The sequence below is a fragment of the Peromyscus maniculatus genome, chromosome 15 (genome assembly GCF_049852395.1).
Source record: "Peromyscus maniculatus bairdii isolate BWxNUB_F1_BW_parent chromosome 15, HU_Pman_BW_mat_3.1, whole genome shotgun sequence".
NCBI lineage: Eukaryota > Metazoa > Chordata > Mammalia > Rodentia > Cricetidae > Peromyscus > Peromyscus maniculatus.
In genome coordinates this window covers 58,943,668-58,962,368 of record NC_134866.1, presented here as the reverse complement: position 1 = coordinate 58,962,368, position 18,701 = coordinate 58,943,668, and the positions used below count along the sequence as shown (strand labels likewise).

Genomic DNA, 18,701 nt, shown 5'->3' with positions numbered 1-18,701 from the left:
TTTTCAGGATAGTGTGTGTCAGATAACTATTGAAACCTCTTTTGTTCAGGACTCATCAGTAACTATTCCAACCCTCTTCTATTTCAGTATAAATAATATTTTAGTTTGCTCACTACAATTCAAGATACTCTAATGGATTTCTATATACTTTGCTATATAGAATTATGACTTATAGATGGTAAGTAGTTAACAAATATTTTTTTGGATAGTGTTATAACTTTACATGTGTTTAGATCCTTCTAAACAAACTATAGGCCAATTGAGTACAGACATTATATATTATTAATTTAGGAACTCTCTAAGATACTCAAATAAAAATAAGTAATTAATAATGCATATTGAAGTTGTTTGGTTAAAATAATCTGTAATTATTTCATAATGTTTTGGAAATTTACTTCATTTACATTAAGTTTGTGGACTAAAGTTCATAACTAAGGAAATGTTACTGAACTTTCCATCCTCATTAGTCTGAAGTGTTGCTTCAACATGCTCTGATATGAAATACTACAGAAAGGACTTACTTTAGAAATACTACAGAAAGGACCAGGTGAGGCTAACTGCATATGAAAGACTAAGAATCCTTCTAAGAAATTATTCAAGTCACTACAAAGATGCCCTGATCAATATCTTATACTCAAAGATACAGTTTATCATAGGAGACATAATATGTTGAAATGAAAAGAAAAAAAAATTGTTCCCTGTTCTTTCTTAGTTTATTAGCTTTCTGAAAATTTATGTGTGAACTAAAATCTCTACTTAGTGAGTGAGCTTACTATCCAAGACTCTGAACAAAGATAATGTGACAACAATATAAATTATGATAAAATGCAACATCAGATATCACAAGCCATGCAAAGGGTTGTTTAGTATTAACCTGATTTAGTAGCTATGTGAATTGCTGTGTCTGTGTATTTAAAGTTTCCTCATTTGTAAAAGGGGATAATGATGTATACCTCTTCACAAGATCAGTGTGTCACTTAACTAATTAATACTGTAATTATAAAGTACTTAGAAAATATAATGCACTGTACAAATGCCAAGTGTTGTTATTAGAATCATTTGAGCACTCAGCTCATCTAGATTTACTACTTCAGCAAGGCAAATAATTCTAAACAGTAAAAAGCTTCAACGATACATACTAATTAATCCAATCTAAGCATTTACTATGTATTGTAAATATATCCTGTTAAATTGTGCATTTTTGTTAAGGCCACCACTAAAATCATCATCCCAAGATTGAGTTGAGTTCCCAAATATCTGTATAAAATGAATTCTATTTTGGCCTTTTGTATGTTATAATTTATATTGCATATATCTTATAAATAATTTCTCTGTTGATTTATTTTTATTTGACTTAATCTTGATAACCAGGAGTTCACTAATATTAATTCTTTAGTAAGAATACAAAGGAAAATTTGCATATTGTCTTTGTCTCTGTAGTGAAACATTTGGGAAGAGCCAATATATGTTTAACTACCATCTATTATTTCAGCCTAATATTCATTATGGGACTAAAAATGCCCTAGAGGAGAAAATGGAAGTTTAATATATGCTTTAGATCATTTGATTCTGGCAGTGAGAGCAGCATTTTCTCCATAGATTCAATCTACTTGTTCTAGATTGACAGGACCTTAGGAGAGGTGGACAGAACCCATGTGTGATCCTTATCATAACAGTATATCAAAAGGTGAAAAAATGATTAAATATCTATGTAAAGAGATTCTGTGGTGATTTCCTTGTGTTTGAATGAGTCAAAAATAAAAAAAAAAAATGAACTGCTTACAGGCAATGTCATCTTACCAAATGCAGCCAAAAGCTAAATCCTCTGTTTAGCTATTTAATGCCTTCTCAAAAGTACAAGATAACTGGTCAGTAGGATCAATACCTACACCATTTTCTACCAGAATTCAGGGTACAGTTGCTGCCACTCAGTATGTGATACATACCACCCTGTAGGATACTATCCAACCTCTATAATTGTTAGGGTCCTGTTTCTTCCAGAGACCTGATAACATACAATACATCTGCCAATATCACCATTACTGCTACAACAACTACTACTAGAAAAGAAATGACACATTCTTTTCCTGTTTTCCTTATATTCCCAGATACTATTACAGAAAAATTTTGTTAACATTTCTGATCGCACTACGTTTCTTAGGGCAGATTAGATAAATATTGAGATAATTTTCCATTGAAAACTATGCAGAGGCTGACAAATGAAATCACCATACTTCTAATGATGATTGTTTTTAGCCAAACTGTCCCATTGTACAAATGGCCACCTAATGGAAATGGTCACATCTCTACAGTCACACAGTAGACTCAGTAAGCGAGGCTTCAGAGTACCCATGCTGAATGGCAAACTTCAAGGACTGAGACTTTGCCATATGTACTGTTCAGGCACTGGTCCGTCAGGTATAATCTAAAATCTGAATCATCACTATAAGTGAAAACTAACTCTGTCACCATTTTGATGTACAAATAACATGTATTTTTGAGATTAAAAAGCAGTATAATGGAAAAGGTTTTACAAAAAAAATCACATTTTAGGGAAATAAGTTGTGGTTTCTAAGCGATAGAATCAGTAATTGATGGAATTCTCTTGGGAATATTCCATTTGTGTAGTGGAAGTTAAACATTTTAAAATATATTTCCATGTCTCTTTATCAAATATACTATTATAACCTTGTAATATGTTCAACATATTACAACAGAGTACAAAAGCATGAAAAGGCTATTCTTGCATTAATAAAATGTGGAAACTATTGACATACATACATTCTTAAATAATTTTACAATTTAATCACAACAATAAGAACATCATCTATGAGTTTAATTCAGTAATGAAATCACAGAATTTTATTTATCTACTTAGTTTTTTAAAATCTAAAGCAATATATTAATCTTTTAGACATCTTAAACTCATTTAAAGGATGGTCTAGATAACATTTTAATTTGAAATAAGGAAATATGAAATTACTTATACTTTTCAGGAATCTGATATCTACATTGATGTTCATACACCTTAAATAATAAGTAATAGCCAAGGCATCTAAATAACAGTAATAATCAAATTTAGCTTCTAATGTGATGCCTACTCTAATAAAATGTAGAAACTGTCATGTAATGATGAATAGTATAATAATGTATTATTAATCTCCTTCTCTTTTTTTCATCTAGTTAGTATTGTGGTGGTCTATTATTTGTGATAGGGATTTCAATGTTCCCCTACAGTGATATCTTGAATGAAAAATTAGCTAGGAGCTGAACATCTCTTTAGAAAATCAAACTTTCCTGAATCCCTTTAGACACCTTCTAGCTAGTATTGTGTAGGAGTTATCTACTCTTACATTACCAACTCAGTCCACTCTCCCAAAGATTAAGGACACAGTAAGGAATACAACCATTATACCAGCCCTTAGTGCTTAGTATTGTGGCTTGGGACTTCTAGAGCACAGGGAATCACTAGATTCTAGTCTCTAGCCTCACTGCATGCTATCAACTTTCTATCTCATTGAGATATCTTAGTTTACTGTCTATCTGCCCACACAATGCCAGTCAGGAGATGAGAATCTAGTCTTGATTTTAGTTTCTCACACATTGTTAGGACAGATCAAAATTAAGTAGTTCTAGAGGTTGATTCTTACTTTCTCTAGCCCATTTCTAGGCTATGTTCACATTACCACAATTACTATTACCTCTATAGGTCTCAGGACATAGATGACAGTTGATATCAACCACAGGAGGTAATGTTACAAGTGAAAAAAAAAAGGTGTAAGAACATGAGGAAAACTAAAATGGTCTCAGCCTTCTGGGAAGTCATTAACTGGCACCAGGATAATAGTCTATTCTATGGGGCACAATCCATCTTTGAAACCAAATATCATTAAATTATAAGAAATAGAGATATCAATTTGTATGCCCTTTGGTAAGCCTATTTCACCCACTCTTGGCATTCCTTACTTGCCTGTAGTTTTGTGCAGGGCTGAGACCTCTGGGCTTCTCCACCAATGCACACTTCATTTTGGCATGTCGGTTGTTGTTGACCTTGTTCTGCTCATGTTTAATCAGTCATGTTGGTGACTATCCACTACTAAATGGTCAGCCCTGCAAACATTTATACAAGTAACACTATGCAGGAATATATATGTACATACATGTAGTCAGATTTTTCTTTGGGTCGCCAACTCCCAAATAACAACACAGAGACTTATTATTAATTATGAAAACTTTGCCTTAGCTTAGACTTATCCCACTAGTTCTTATAACTTAAATTAACCAATTTATATTAATCTATATTTTGCCTTGTGACTTTTTACCTCTCTTGAATATTGCATCTTTGGTTTCCTCTCCATGTCCTTTGGCATCTCTCCTGTGCCTAGATTCACCTTCTGTTCTCTCTCTGCCTGGAAGTCCCACCTAACCTCTTCCTGCCTATCTTTTGGCCACTCCACTCTTTATTAAACCAATCAAATGGCACATTGACAAAGAACATCTTTACAATGTACAAAAAGATTTTTCCACTACATATACATGTACATATATATGTAACAAAAAATGAAGAATGTAATGAATTTGAAAGACAGAAAGGAGGGGTATATGGAGGGTTTGGAGAGAAGAAAGGGAAGGAGAAGTGATGTAATTACATTATAATCTTAAATACAAAAGAAATAGCTTAAAAAGAAAAGAGCTATCAGTGTAATGGTTTCTCTTTATCTTTTACATTCACTCAGTACACATATCAAGTATTGAATAGAACTTTGATTTTTCTTTCAAAAGTACACATGAATCCTCTGAATATCATGGAAGGAATGCTAACATATCCTTGGGCAAACATCTTTTAGACTGCTAACATGACCTAATGCTACTTAAAATGCAACCAGCTTCTAAATTCGTGCTTTTCCTCGGGCATATTCTTTGTAAAAGGAGCCACGGCTGCCTTCCGAATGTGTAAGATGTGACTTTGTTTCTCCTCAGTGAAGATTTATGATGTAAACACTGCAGTTTTTCTCTTCCTTGCATTTCTATGATAACTAATAAGTACCATTTGCCACTCTTTCTCCAACAGCAACAGTAAGAGTCATTCTAGTCACCCAGCTATCGCAAACTAGAGCTAGGAGAGCCATAATGAGTGAGATAAGCTGATTATGACTTGACTCTCTCTCATCTTGGTCCAACATTTAGTCTACCAGACACCTTTAGACATTTCCACTATTTAAACTGGGTTCCTCCAGATAATGGGGAAGCAGTAGTTGTGATAAGTATAACAAAAGTAAATGCCATATGAAGTTCTTTACAGAATATTAATTTTAAAAAAGATGGTCTAAAATTCTAGAAGCTCCACATGTATTAATATGGTAATTTTAAAGGGGAGAAAAGCAGGAGCCCATAGAGACTGAACGTACAACAGAGAGCCAGAACTAGGCTGTCTGCAAATATGTTACAGTTGTGTAGATCTGTGTTCTTGTAGAACTCCTAACTGTGGGAGAAGGGATTGTTTTGTCTGGTTTTTACACCCTTTCCTTATACTGAGCTGCCTCATCCAGCCTTCACATGAGGAAGGTGCCTAGGCTTACTACAGTTTATATGCCATGTTTGGTTATCTATGAGAGGCCTGCCCTTTTTAGGAGAGAAATGAAGTGGAAAGGGGCAGGAGTTGGAGGAGGTACTGGGAGGAGAATAGTGAAGTGAAACTGAGGTCATGTCATAAAAAATAAAATAAATAAATAAAATAAAAATTAGAAAATGGAGTTTCAGAGAAGCTGTTGTGCTGAGTGGCAGAACCAGCATCTAAGCTCATTTCTGAATGACTAGTGCCTTAAGTTTTACCCTTTTATCGTTTTCTTTTATGCTTCTAGTTTAGTAAAGAGCATTTTATGTCTAACATTTTGTCTCTGGATGCTACCATAGTCTATGAGTTTATCTAAGGAAGAATCTATGCTGGGTGTAAAATAGGTATAAAATGTTGGGTGTGGACATTTAATTGACTTAAAAATTACTTAGCATTTATTCCCTTTTCATGATATTGCAAGATGAGGTTATATGATAGTAAAGAGATGAGAGAAAAGGGGAAGCAGGGAGCCAAGATCAGGAATCAGCTAATAAACAAATCAATGAAACTTTACTAGAATTTTTAATCGCCAAATTGCTGAGCAAGGTAAGAAGACTAATACAAAGTAATAAATGACATAGATCTGGTTTGTTTATTAATATAAATTATTACCTTAAATGAAAGGGCATTAAAGAAATATTAAGCTCATTAAGTACTTATAAAATATTTGTAAATATCAATAAGATCATTTGGTGTAGTGTTTATGAAGCTGAGGTGCACATTAAAACTCAGTAGAGCAGACGACTAGAAAAAGTGTCCTGAGGTCCACTAAATTTACAAAATCTTAATATATACCCAGTTGGTTTTCCTCTCTTTTCCACTCTGTACTGGCCAGTTTTGTGTGTCAACTTGACATGAGCTAGTCTGTAGCATGAATCGTCAAAGTTCTTATTAATAAAATTGGACCTGAGGCAGGTATTGGGGTGAACACTGGAAAATCAGAGAGACAGAACAAGCCACAGCTAACCTCACCTGGCCAACTTCTCATCTAATCTTGTTTCCTCACACTAGAAACCTCTGTGTCCTTATATCTGAATGATTCTCAGCTGAATTGTGCTGCTTGAAAGCCTGAAAGCTTAACCAGCCAAATGCTTAACCAGGCCAAATGTCTCTAGTTTCTGGTCCTCACGCCTTATATACCTTTCTGCTTCCTACCACCACTCCCTGGGATTAAAGGCTTGCTTTCTGGGATTAAAAGTGTGTGTTACCATGCCTGGCCGTTTCCAATGTGGCCTTGAACTCACAGAGATCCAGAGGGATTTCTGCCTCTGGAATGCTAGGATTAAAGGTGTGATTGCCACCATTTTTTAGCCTTTGTATCTAGTAGCTGTTCTGTCTCTAACCCCAGATAAGTTTATTAGGGTGCACAATATTTTGGGGAACACAATATTACCACAAGAGTCAGCAGAGGAAGGAGCCTCAGCTGAGGAAATGTCTCCTTGAGATTCATCTGTAAGGCATGTTCTCATTTAGTGATCATTGGGGAAGAGCCAAGCCCATGGTGGGTGGTGCCATCCCTGGACTGGTGGTCCTGGGTTCTATAAGAAAGTGGGCTGAACAAGCCATGGGGAGCAAGCTAGTAAGCAGCTTTCCTCCATGTCCTCTGCATCAGCACCTGTCTCCAGGATTCCTGCGCTGTTTTAGTTCCTGTCCTGGCTTCCTTCAGTGATTGGATACAATGTAGGAGTGTAAGACAAATAATTCCTTTCCTCCCCAACTTGCTATTGGGTCGTGGTGTTACATTGCAGCAACAGAAACCTTAGCTGAGACAAACCTCGTGCTTTGGTTCTTGGTTTTGCTGCCACCTCTTTCTTCTTCCCTTCCTCCCTTCTCTTTTTTCTTCTCCCTCTATGCCTCAATTGGAGAATACTACTTTAAGATGTGTTACATTTGTTCATGCTGTGGAATACTTGTTAATAATGCAAAGACGCGTTCCATTTGTTTATGCTGCATTTGTTTAATTCTGTGAAGCTGCATTACTTTGCCTGTCTAAAACACCTGATGGTCTAATAAAGAGCTGAACAGCAAATAGAAAGGCAAGAGAAAGGATAGGCGGGGCTGGCAGCAGGAGACAATAACTAGAAGAAGAAACCTGGAAGTGGGGCAAAGAGGAGCAGAAGAGAAAGGAGAGAAGATGCCAGGGGCCATCCACCCCCACACAGCCAGCCATGGAGTGAGAGTGAAAGCAAGATATACAGAAGTAAGAGAAATGTAAAAGCCCAGAGGTAAAAGGTAGATGGGATAAGTGAAAGTTAAGTAAAGCTGCCAAGAAACAAGCCAAGCTAAAGCCAGTCATTTATAATTAAGAATAAGTTTCCATGTGTGATTTATTTAGATGCTGAGTGGTGGGGCACCCCAAGGAGCAAAGAGTAAAAAGCTTGAGAGTAAAAACCAACAGTGCCACCTCAACTTGCACAGTTTTGGGATTGACGTGAGTGGGAGTCTGAGTATGAAGAAACACACACACACACACACACACACACACACACACACACACACACACGAAAGCTGGAATCAGGGAGGGCATGTTCTCTGGTGCAGACAAGGCAGTAACCAGAAAACAGCATGTTTATTACACACACAACATGAAAAAGGATACAGGTTAGCTAATCTCTGTAGGGTCAGAAGGAGAGCAGTCTCAGGCTGCAGTCATCCAGGAAAAGGAAGCGTCTATTGATACTTTATGCAAACATTGTTATCATCTGTACTTGGACCAGGAGAAGTATTTGCCGGTCCCCTGAGCCTGGGCCAGGAAAACCTTGCCATTACTATGGAAGTTAGCTAATGGCATCCTTGGCATGACTGTGATCATGTCAACAATACACATTTGTTTAGGACTTCAACCACTCCTCCCATCTCTCTTTCTCCATTCTTTCTTTCTTTTTCACTTCTTTCTTCTTTCTCTATTCCAATGTAGTCTTGATTATTCAGGAAATTTGATAAATACCAGATTATGAAGTTATAAAGTTATGCGTATTATTCTTAAGCTTTGTTTTATGTGTATGACTTTTATCTGCATGGACCACTTGCATGCCTGGTGCCTGTGGAGGCTAGAAGATGGTGATGGATCCCCCGGAGCTGGAGTTACAGACATTTGTGAAATACCATGTTGGTGATTGGAAATGAAACTGTGTTCTCTGTGATAGCATCCAGTAGCCTTAACCACTGAGACATCTCTCCAGCCCACGGATGCCTGTTTTTCCTAGGCATAGAACAATGATAATTTTTCCTTGGTATTTATTACTCAATAAAGCTTCTTCATAAAATGAGATTTTATAGTCGTGGAAATTAATTTGTTGAGGAAATTTATGAGTGAACATAAGGGAAAGAAAAGTCAAGGTTTACTAATATGAATATGTAATTAAATGCCCAGTTAATATTTTGTCCAGAACTTAGCAGCCTAGAACATGTTTAACTCAGTGGTAAAAAGTAGTGATGAGGCATCTAACTGTCAAGCCATTCAACACTCAGTGTTCTGAGTGTTTCGATATCTGAGAAAATAGTGTTTTTACCTAAAATTCCCAGAATACCTCAGGTTTTCATGAAAGTATTTAGGAAACAGAAGAGGGGTTTCTTTTGCTTAGTTATTTCTACAGCATTAAAGTTGAGAATATTCTGACAAATTTTCTGTTAACATGGATCATATATGTCATGAATTGTTAGGGAGATATGTAGAGTCCCCAAAACATTGCATGAAACCACTTTTACAGCACTCCTACATAATTGTTGAACAATTTATTTATTAGCTACCAAATAAAAAATGCACTAAAAAAACTATGCACACCCTCACTCTTGGAATTTATGTAAATATGGGGAAGTATACACTAGTATTGCACCCCAGAAAACATTATTTAAATATTTTTTGCTACTGCAAGTAAAATTGAGGTTACCTGTGAGACATACCTCTGTATATCACGTTAAGTTCTGTTGAAGTGGAACTGTGCTTAAAAATCAAAGTGAATTTAGACACATTCATCAGAAATATCACTTATAAAATATACTATACAGTATTAGGGAGAACATCTATAAATTATGAATGTGAAATCTGAAAACCTTATATAGCAAGAATACAGTCCTTTAAAAAAGAAGCTGTGAGCACAGGCATTGGTAAATACATCCAGCAGGGTACCAAAGGTTATGAGGCTTTGTTTTCAGAGTGTGTGAATTATTTACATGGAAACTCGTGTTCCAAGAGTACCGGCTGTACATAAGGAAGGGGAGCTTGATCCTTAGCAGACAGAGACAACAGAAGGATGTGATTTCAGTCCATTCCAACATTCTAAGAGTATGTAATTTCTGAAGCAAACATTGATGAACTGGATAAAAGAAATGTTCACAGCATGGATTTTTCTTCCCTTTAATTCTAAAAGTCATCATAGAACATAGAAATAAAGCCTATATGAAGGGTGGAGGAATAAGCTCAGTGGTACAGTACTTGCTTCACAGGCACGAGGACCTGAAGTTTCATCAGCAGGACTCAGAGGTGTTGGAGGAAGCAGAGACAGGTGGTTTATGGGGCTCTTTTGTCAGCCAGTCTAATTGAAATAGTGAGCTCTGAATTCAGAGAGAGAGACCTTTTCTCAAAAATTAAGGTGGGAAGCAATAGAAAAAAAAATTATCTAAAGTTATTGCACACACAGGGAGGTACACTTACACACACACACACACACACACACACACACACACACACACATTTGAGGGCTGTAAGGCAAACTTGGTCAATGTGAAAATTTACCCTTTAAATAAAGAAGAGAAAATGAGCATTCTGAGACACTACCACCAAATATTCTGGTGAAATTTAATTTTAAAACACACAAACACCATTCAAGGAAAATTCCTGCTGTAAACACTAGAATGTTCCCTTAATGCTGTCTTATTGCTTTGCCACATGAAGGTGGCACTTGAAGCCAATTTTTAAAAGCTGTATCCACACAAAGTTCCACACATTTGTCTCCAGCTATAATCTAACATTAATTCAGTGTTTAGCAGCTTTTCACCTCAAAAAAATAAAATCTCCTAAAATATAGATGTCCAAGAGTTTATCTTTTTGTGTGAACTTTAGATATGTCTACCAAATAGATAACAAAATAATAAACATAGATGATAGATAGATAGATGATAGATAGATAGATAGATAGATAGATAGATAGATAGATAGATAGATAGATACAGACAGATGATGGATAGACAGATAAATCCATTTCACAAGCATCTATTCTGCCGGACATTTAGGTACCTCACAACTGAAAGCCTTAAAGTTACAAAGTGATTCCTACCCCTTGTAGTAAGAGGTAACAAACCCTGAAAATCTTCAACCATGGAAACATAGCACCAGATTTTCAACATACATGTTTAGAAATAAAACATACAGCCGGGCGGTGGTGGCGCACGCCTTTAATCCCAGCACTCGGGAGGCAGAGCCAGGTGGATCTCTGTGAGTTCGAGGCCAGCCTGGACTACCAAGGGAGTCCCAGGAAAGGCGCAAAGCTACACAGAGAAACCCTGTCTCGAAAAACCAAAAAAAAAAAAAAAAAAAAAAAAGAAATAAAACATACAAACATACATGAAAAGAAGTAAGATTAACAAAATATTGCTTCCAAGCCTTAACTATTAGCCACTAGATTATGATATATAAATTAAAAAAGCAGATTCTCAGGATTGTGCTGCATCAGTGACCCTATGTTCATTCTTATAAAAATCAATTGAAGGCCACTTACTATGACAAAGTCATTTTCCTTTGGTAATTTGTGTGTATTATTGAACTTTAGCAGCAGAGTGGTTAGTGGCTGTTGGTTTATTTTGATTAAGCTGAAAAAATCAGATTATTTTCAACAGAAGCCATGAGTTCACATTAGTATCATGAATAGAAATTTAAAGTCATTTTATGAGTTAAAATAAATAAGTAAATGAACAATGTACTCATTTATCATTAAATCCAATATTTATGCTTTGAGCAAATTAAAATACTATTATAAACTTAAGATTACAATTTTGGTGGTACTGTCCTAAAATGTTGAGATAGTGGATTTAGAACATAAAATTTGAATCATCTTCATCAATTAAATTGTACATATGAATCATATACAGCATAATTTTTATCTCTTTTGTTCTCATATTGCATATTGGATTTTAAAATGTCAGCTCTGAAAATATTTATGAAATTAAGTAGCTCATGATTCATGTTATATTTCATATACAAAATGAGTAGTTTCATATATAAAAGCTAAAAGATCTTTAGTTGAGCTTTAGTGTGCTTTCTTTTTCTATTTTTTGTTTATTATTATTTGTATTATTATTTGTTTGCTTGTTTGTTTTTGACAATGGCTTATGGTGTGTCCCAGACTAAACTGAAATTCATTATGCTCCTTTCTCTGCCTCCTCTAGGCTGGTATTCCTAACATGCAGGTATCTATGCTATCCTGGAAGGTCTGAATTAGTTCTTTTTTGCAAATACGGCAGCTATAATTCAAGTTTTTGAAAGCAAACATTTTAAAAATCAAGGAATATGACATATAAATTACTCAGTGTTTTCATATAATAAAAATGTAATGCTCTGATACAGTTTATCTATTGTTCTGCCTTTAAAATGGCTTGGGGAGGAATGTATACAAATTTTTATAAGTTAAGTTTACAATTCCTAAGAAAAGAGTTGACTTTTTAAAATAGATTTTCATATCAAGTACAAACCATGAGTTTTAATGAGAAAAAGTAACTGAAATTCAATCAGAATCTAAGAATAACAGCCTTGTAGTTATTTGATCTGACTTTTATCTTGGTTCCAGAGTATGCAATCAAGGTAGTCTGTTATTCTCAAACAAACCATTTACTTGCTTTACCTTAATATAGAACCCAAACACAATTTTTGTTATCTTTTTTATTAAGAAATTTTTTTATTCATTTTACATACCAATCACAGATTCCCTTCTTCCCTCCTCCCGCCCCTCCAACCTCCCCTCTGAACCCATCCCCATTCCCTCCTACAAGAAGGTAAGCCCTCCCATGGGAAGTCAGCAGAGCCTGGTACATTCAGTTGAGGAAGGTCCAAGCCCCTCCCCTTGCCTCAAGGCTGTGTGAGGTGTCCCACAATAGGTAGTGGGGTCCAAAAAGCCAGCTTCTGCATCAGAGATGGATCTTGAGCATCCACTAGTTTGATTTGGTTGTCTCTGTAGGTTTCCCCATCATAATCTTGATGCCCCTTGATCATAGAATTCCTCTTGTCTCTCTTCGACTGGACTCTCTGTGCTCGATCTGGTGTTTGACTGTTGATCTCTGCATCTGCTTCTATCAGTTACTGGCAAAGGCTCTATGATGACAGTTAGGGTATTCACTGATCTGATCACTGGGGTAAGCCAGTTTAGGCTCCCTCTCCACTATTGCTAGTAGTCTAAGCTTGGGCCATCCTTGTGGATTCCTGGGAACTTCTCTAGCACCCGATTTCTCCCTATCCCCATGATGTCCCCCTCTATCGTGGTATCTCTTTTATTGCTTTCCCACTCCATTCCTGTTCCAGATAGATGCCCCTCAACTGAAGAATAGATAAAGAAAATGTGGTACATATACACAATGGAGTACTACTCAGCAGTATAAAACAATGACATCATGAAATTTGCAGGCAAATGGATGGAACTAGAAAATATCATCCTGAGTGAGGTAACCCAGACTCAGAAGGACAAACATGGTATGTTCTCACTCATAAGTAGACATTAGATGTAAAGCAAAGGATAACCAGACTGCAACCCACAGCTCCAGAGAAGCTAGCTAACAAGGAGGACCCTAAGGGATGCATGGATTGCCCTGGGAAGGGGAGATAGATGAGATCTCCATGAATAAACTGGGGATAAAAGGGGGCAATGGAGGGTAGGGGATGAGGGATGAGAACATAAGGGAATGGGATGGTCAATTTTTGTTATCTTTAAACCAATAATATTTATTATTTTTCCCCAGGAATAAATTCTTACCCCAGCAGCAGAAATAAAAATTCACATGTACTAGTTCAATACATTATCCTATATTCAAGAAATATGTCCCCTTAACTCAAATATCAGTGGAAAACCTCAAGATTTCTAAAATGAGATATGTGAAGGTACATAAACTAAAGACACAGACTCTCTGTCATTAACTTATTAATTAAATATTAACTGAATATTTACTATATCTCAGAAATATGAGAGCTGAAAGAAATAAAGTGCTGGCAACTGAGAAGCAATGAAGTCAGCACTCTTCCCTGGTATAGTTTTCATTCCATCTAAGAGAAAAGAATAAACCATGCTACAGATGATCAGTCCTAACAATACGCAGGCAGCCTTCTTCTGTCAGAAAAACCTGCAACTGAGCAACCTGTGGATCAGCACAGTGACCAGTCTTAAGAAAACCCATTGTGGGATTTGTGTTCTTACTATATAAACTGAAGAGAGACTTAGGAAGCGTGGTTTTGTTCTAGACTGACTGTTTTCATTAAGTAGGTGCATTGAATGAATAGACATCCCAATAAGTCTTCCTTGAAAACAAAGGGTTTATAGTATGATTATACAATATTGACATAATTGCATAACCCCTTTGTCAAAAGCCCCCAGGTTATTCTATTAAGTTTTTTTAAATTTCAGGGGAGATGTATATGATTGTTGTATAAAATCAAGTAAATAGTCATTAACACAAAAATGTAATTTTAACATATTTTTGTTCTTTATATAGGAAAGCCAGTTCATTTTCTAGAAAGTAAATGAAAAGTATAGATTTCATAATGTCACAATAATTTTAAAAACGTTGTTTGAACTTAAATTAGAACAAGTAGTTTCCTTTATTTGCTTTCAAGAATTATTGAAAATATTCAATAGATTATCCATCTTAACTTTGAGAAATTCAGATATCTTTTTTAACACTAAAATTCAACACTAACCTAAATTATCAGGAGCTAATGATGTATTCATATCTGACTTCAATTGGGTATAACACCAATAAAATTTTGATTATAAATTTGAGATAACTAATAAATGAATAAATAAATAAATACATTCCTATTCACTTGTTTGGTGAGTGATAGGAATGGATTTTACAATGTACATTTCTCAGCGCTCTTTCTAATGTGAATGTTCTTGGAAGCTTTATATCCAATACAAAAGCAAGGTTATTTTTTGAGAAAGAGTCAGATCATTAGAAATGACTTCAAACTCCAGCTAGAGAATGGCATCACTTTTCTAACATGAAGGGCTTATTCCTTTCTGCTCATGGGTTATCCTAAAAGCAATTAAAATAAATAAGGAATGTCTGCAGGACAAGTTTCCATAATGTGTCCAAGTAATAGTTTTCAGAAATAATGTTCAGCGTAGAATATAGAGATAATGACTTGAAGTGCTTGGAACAGTCACATTAGACCATTGGTTCTCAACCCTCACCTCATGTAGTGGTGACCCCAACCATAAAATTATTTTCACTGCTACTTCACAACTGTAGCTTTGCTACTCTTATGAATCATAATGTAAATAACTGTTTTTCCAATGGTCTTAGGTGACCCCTGTGAAAAAGGCACAGGGACAAATAGCCAAACCAGTGGAAACCCATGAACTGTGAACCAATGACTGAGGAGCCCCCATGGAACTGGATCAGGCCCTCTGGATAAGTGGGACAGTTGATTAGCTTGAACTGTTTGGGGGCCCCCCAGCCAGTGGAGCCGGGACCTGTCCTTGGGGCATGGGCTGGCTTTTTGGAGCCTGGGGCCTATGCTAGGACACTTTGCTCAGCATTGGTGTAGGGAGGAGGAAACTGGACCTGCCTTGGCTGAGTCTACCAGGCTGGGCTGAATCCCCAGGGGAGACACCTTGCCTCGGGGGAGGTGGGAATGGAGAGTGGACTAGGGGAGGGTTGGGGGGTGGGAGGAGGGAGGACAGGGGAATCCATGGCTGATATGTGAAATTATGTTAATTACAAAATAAAAATATTAAATAAATTTTAAAAAATAATACTACAGAAAAGAAAAGAAAAGAAAAGGGCATTCAACCCCCAAAGGGATTGTGACCCACAGGTTGAGAACTGCTGAATTAGACAGATGTCAATGCAAATGGCTGGAGAAAGGGGTTACAAGCATGTGAGAACCATGAAGGAGGAATGCTCATCTAAAAATGAGTAGAAGGGAGAAACTGAGTTATGTAGCTTGCCTGTAGGATCTGCATTTTATTTTAACGGCAGCGCAAAACATTAAGTGTCTGTAAAGAGAGTATCTTAAATTACTAGTTAGTGTCTTCTTCCTAGTCATAACCACAAATATTAGGGTATTAGTGACTGAGAAGTGTATCCTTGACAATTCCCATTTGAAATTCTCTCTTCCCCAAATTCAGAATATGACTGTCTTTGAAGATAGTATCTAGCTCACTCCCAGAGTGGCTATCAGCAAGAAAAAAGATGCTTGTAAGAATACGGAGGAAAGGAACTTTTGTATCGTGTTGGTAAGAATGTAAATTAGTGCAGCCGCTATGGAAACCAATATGGAGGTTCCTCAAAAAAAAAAAAAAAAAAAAAAACTAAAAATAGAACCTAGCTATGGTGCTCTAAGGACTCCATGTCAGCATAGAATAGAAACAGCTGCACATTGAAGTTTACCGTGGCAGTATTCAAAACAACTAAGTTGTAGAATCAGCCTAAATGCCCAACAACACATGAATGGATAAAATAAATGTAGTATGTTCACACATGAATATTTATTCAGCTAAACTATATTATTTCCCATTAAATAGTTGGAATTAGTTGTCAACATTTTAAGAGTATGAAGTCAGAATGAGAAACACAAGCATCTTATGGCTACTGCTATTTGGGAAAAGAAAGAATGCCCTAGGATAAGAACAAGGAAGAAAAGAGAAATGGGAAATAATAAGCAAAGTACATGAAAAGAGGGATGCTCACATAAACACACAGACAAGTCATGAAAAGGTCTAAGAGAAAGCCAAAGCTGCCACCAATGTGATCTCAAGCCTCCAGAATTCTAAACTCTTAGAAACTTACATTCTGTTGTTTAAACCGCCTAGTTTCTGACATTCTGTTATGACACCCTAGCCAACTTATACTGAGTTTCCAGTAAAGCACCCTTTAATGCTCAAACTTAGAAATAAATTACAAATAGCCACAGACTTAGGGTTTGCTTTTGTTTGGAAAGCAGATGGCATTGTAGTTAATAGCACTCTAAGAAATTGCCTCTCTGGAGCATAAACCCTGTGAAAAGTTTGCACATGAATATGGCTATAATTTTCTTAACTTTCAATTTGTAATATGGGATCATTCCAGGGGCCACTGGTATCAGTCTTCCAAAGATACATCTTTCTACCAAGAACTACAAAACACTTTAAAGGAATTTTACCATCAATTTTTATCACCATGTGAAGCAGGCTATGAACAGTATCATTCCCATATAACCTACTTACTTGACTATAACTGAATATATAATTTGCTTTTTGGAGGAATACATACCCAGAAACAAAATGATGTTCATTAGAAAAATAGTGCACTATTGAGTTATAATTACTGTCATGTGCTGAGTGACCTGAATGTTTGGTAGCTTAACCTTTTTCATTAACATCAAACTGAGGAAATTCATTGATTTTTCTCTGTAATTCAATAATAATGTTTCATGCACCTTTAAAAGAATGCCCAAACACTCCTAACCCCAAACTGACAGTAGTCGTGTGTGCGTGTGTGCATGTGTGCGTGTGTGCACGCGCACGCCGCTCGCGCATGTATTGTCCATAAGTACACCCAAGGTATGTATCATGATGTACAGAGTGTTGACTTATTTTTTAAAATAAAAATTTTAAACAATATAAGTACCAAATCACTAATAATGAAACTCTCACTCTTACTTTAGGAAGATGAAGACAAGTGTCCCCACCTTGTCCTGCTTACCTGACAGCTTTGTCTTGTGTCACTCACAGTTGAGCAACCTATACTTGAAATTCGCCGAACTTCATGTATTCTTTAGTTTTTTATTAAAGCCAGCTCTAGGACACTAAGAAAAAATGTTAATAAAAAACTGTCCTTTCATGAAGTAATACTTATTCTGAGAAAACAGCTAAATCAATAAGCAGTCCATGTCATCATTGTGATGGATGCATCATAGTGGAAACAGCGGCATACATGGAAATAACTAATCAGACAACATTATTTTCTCAAAATAGTTGAGTAAAGCTGCTCTAAGAAAATGTTTTTTTAAGATTATAAGAGAAACATCCAGCTGTTTGAAAAGTTGCATTAAAAATTAAAGGCAAAATCTATTCAGTTCTCAAGGATCTCATGCAGACGTAACAGAGTAGGTAAATAGGACTGCTAACAAAATTAGCAGGGCAAACAAAATAAAAATGTGTGACCCTTGATTAAAAGTTAATAAAGATTTCAGGATCATGGCAGTAAAGTACCTTGTTGATTATTCTCATGTCCATGCCCAGGAAGCCAGGTTTGGAAAGTAAGCAGCAAAATACCTCAGAGATCTCTGTGAATCGCAGCCTTGTAGAACACAATCTCCAAGAGTTTGGGAGTTTCATGGTGGGATTGCTTGGCATGTTTAAAAAACAGCCTGGACACTTGGTGGTTCCACACAATATGTGATGTACAGGAATATGCCATTTCAGGAGCATTACCCCATGGGGATGATGGAGTATTAATCCCAGGGCTGTGTCCTTCTTTATTTGAAGCTGTGTCTATATGAGAGTTTTGTAAAAGCATATTTTATTTGGCTTGCTTCCAAACTTTTATAAGCCTGGCTTAAACTCTACTCACCATGCTATCTTTATCCTGACATGGGGTCCAGGATGCTGAGGACAATCTGAGTTATTTGCCTGTGATTAACCTATCGGAGAAATGGCAAGTGTTTATTGATTTTACCCAATCAGTGTCTTAATCAGTGAATAATTTCACCACATGGTATATGTTTTCATAGATATTTCAGAAGAAATGTAGTCTAGATTGAAAATACTCATGTTATAAAATTTATTAATAAATAGCTTGGCAAAAATTACATTATACCTTGTCACATATTTGTGTTTATTTTCTAAAAGTCTGGGATAATGTTTCAAATAACAAGACATATAGCATCAAATACTAAATGAGT

General features: G+C 36.1%; 1 long non-coding RNA gene across 1 annotated transcript in view; it reads left to right on the top strand.

Annotated features, from left to right (window-relative positions):
* The window catches only part of LOC121822862 (uncharacterized), a 58,400-nt gene extending 40,764 nt beyond the window's left edge, over nt 1-17,636 (top strand). The window contains exons 3-4 of the long non-coding RNA XR_013044784.1: nt 13,125-13,292; nt 17,463-17,636. This is a non-coding gene — a long non-coding RNA (uncharacterized LOC121822862). The remainder of the gene's footprint in view (nt 1-13,124; nt 13,293-17,462) is intronic.
* The last annotated feature ends 1,065 nt before the right edge of the window (nt 17,637-18,701 follow it).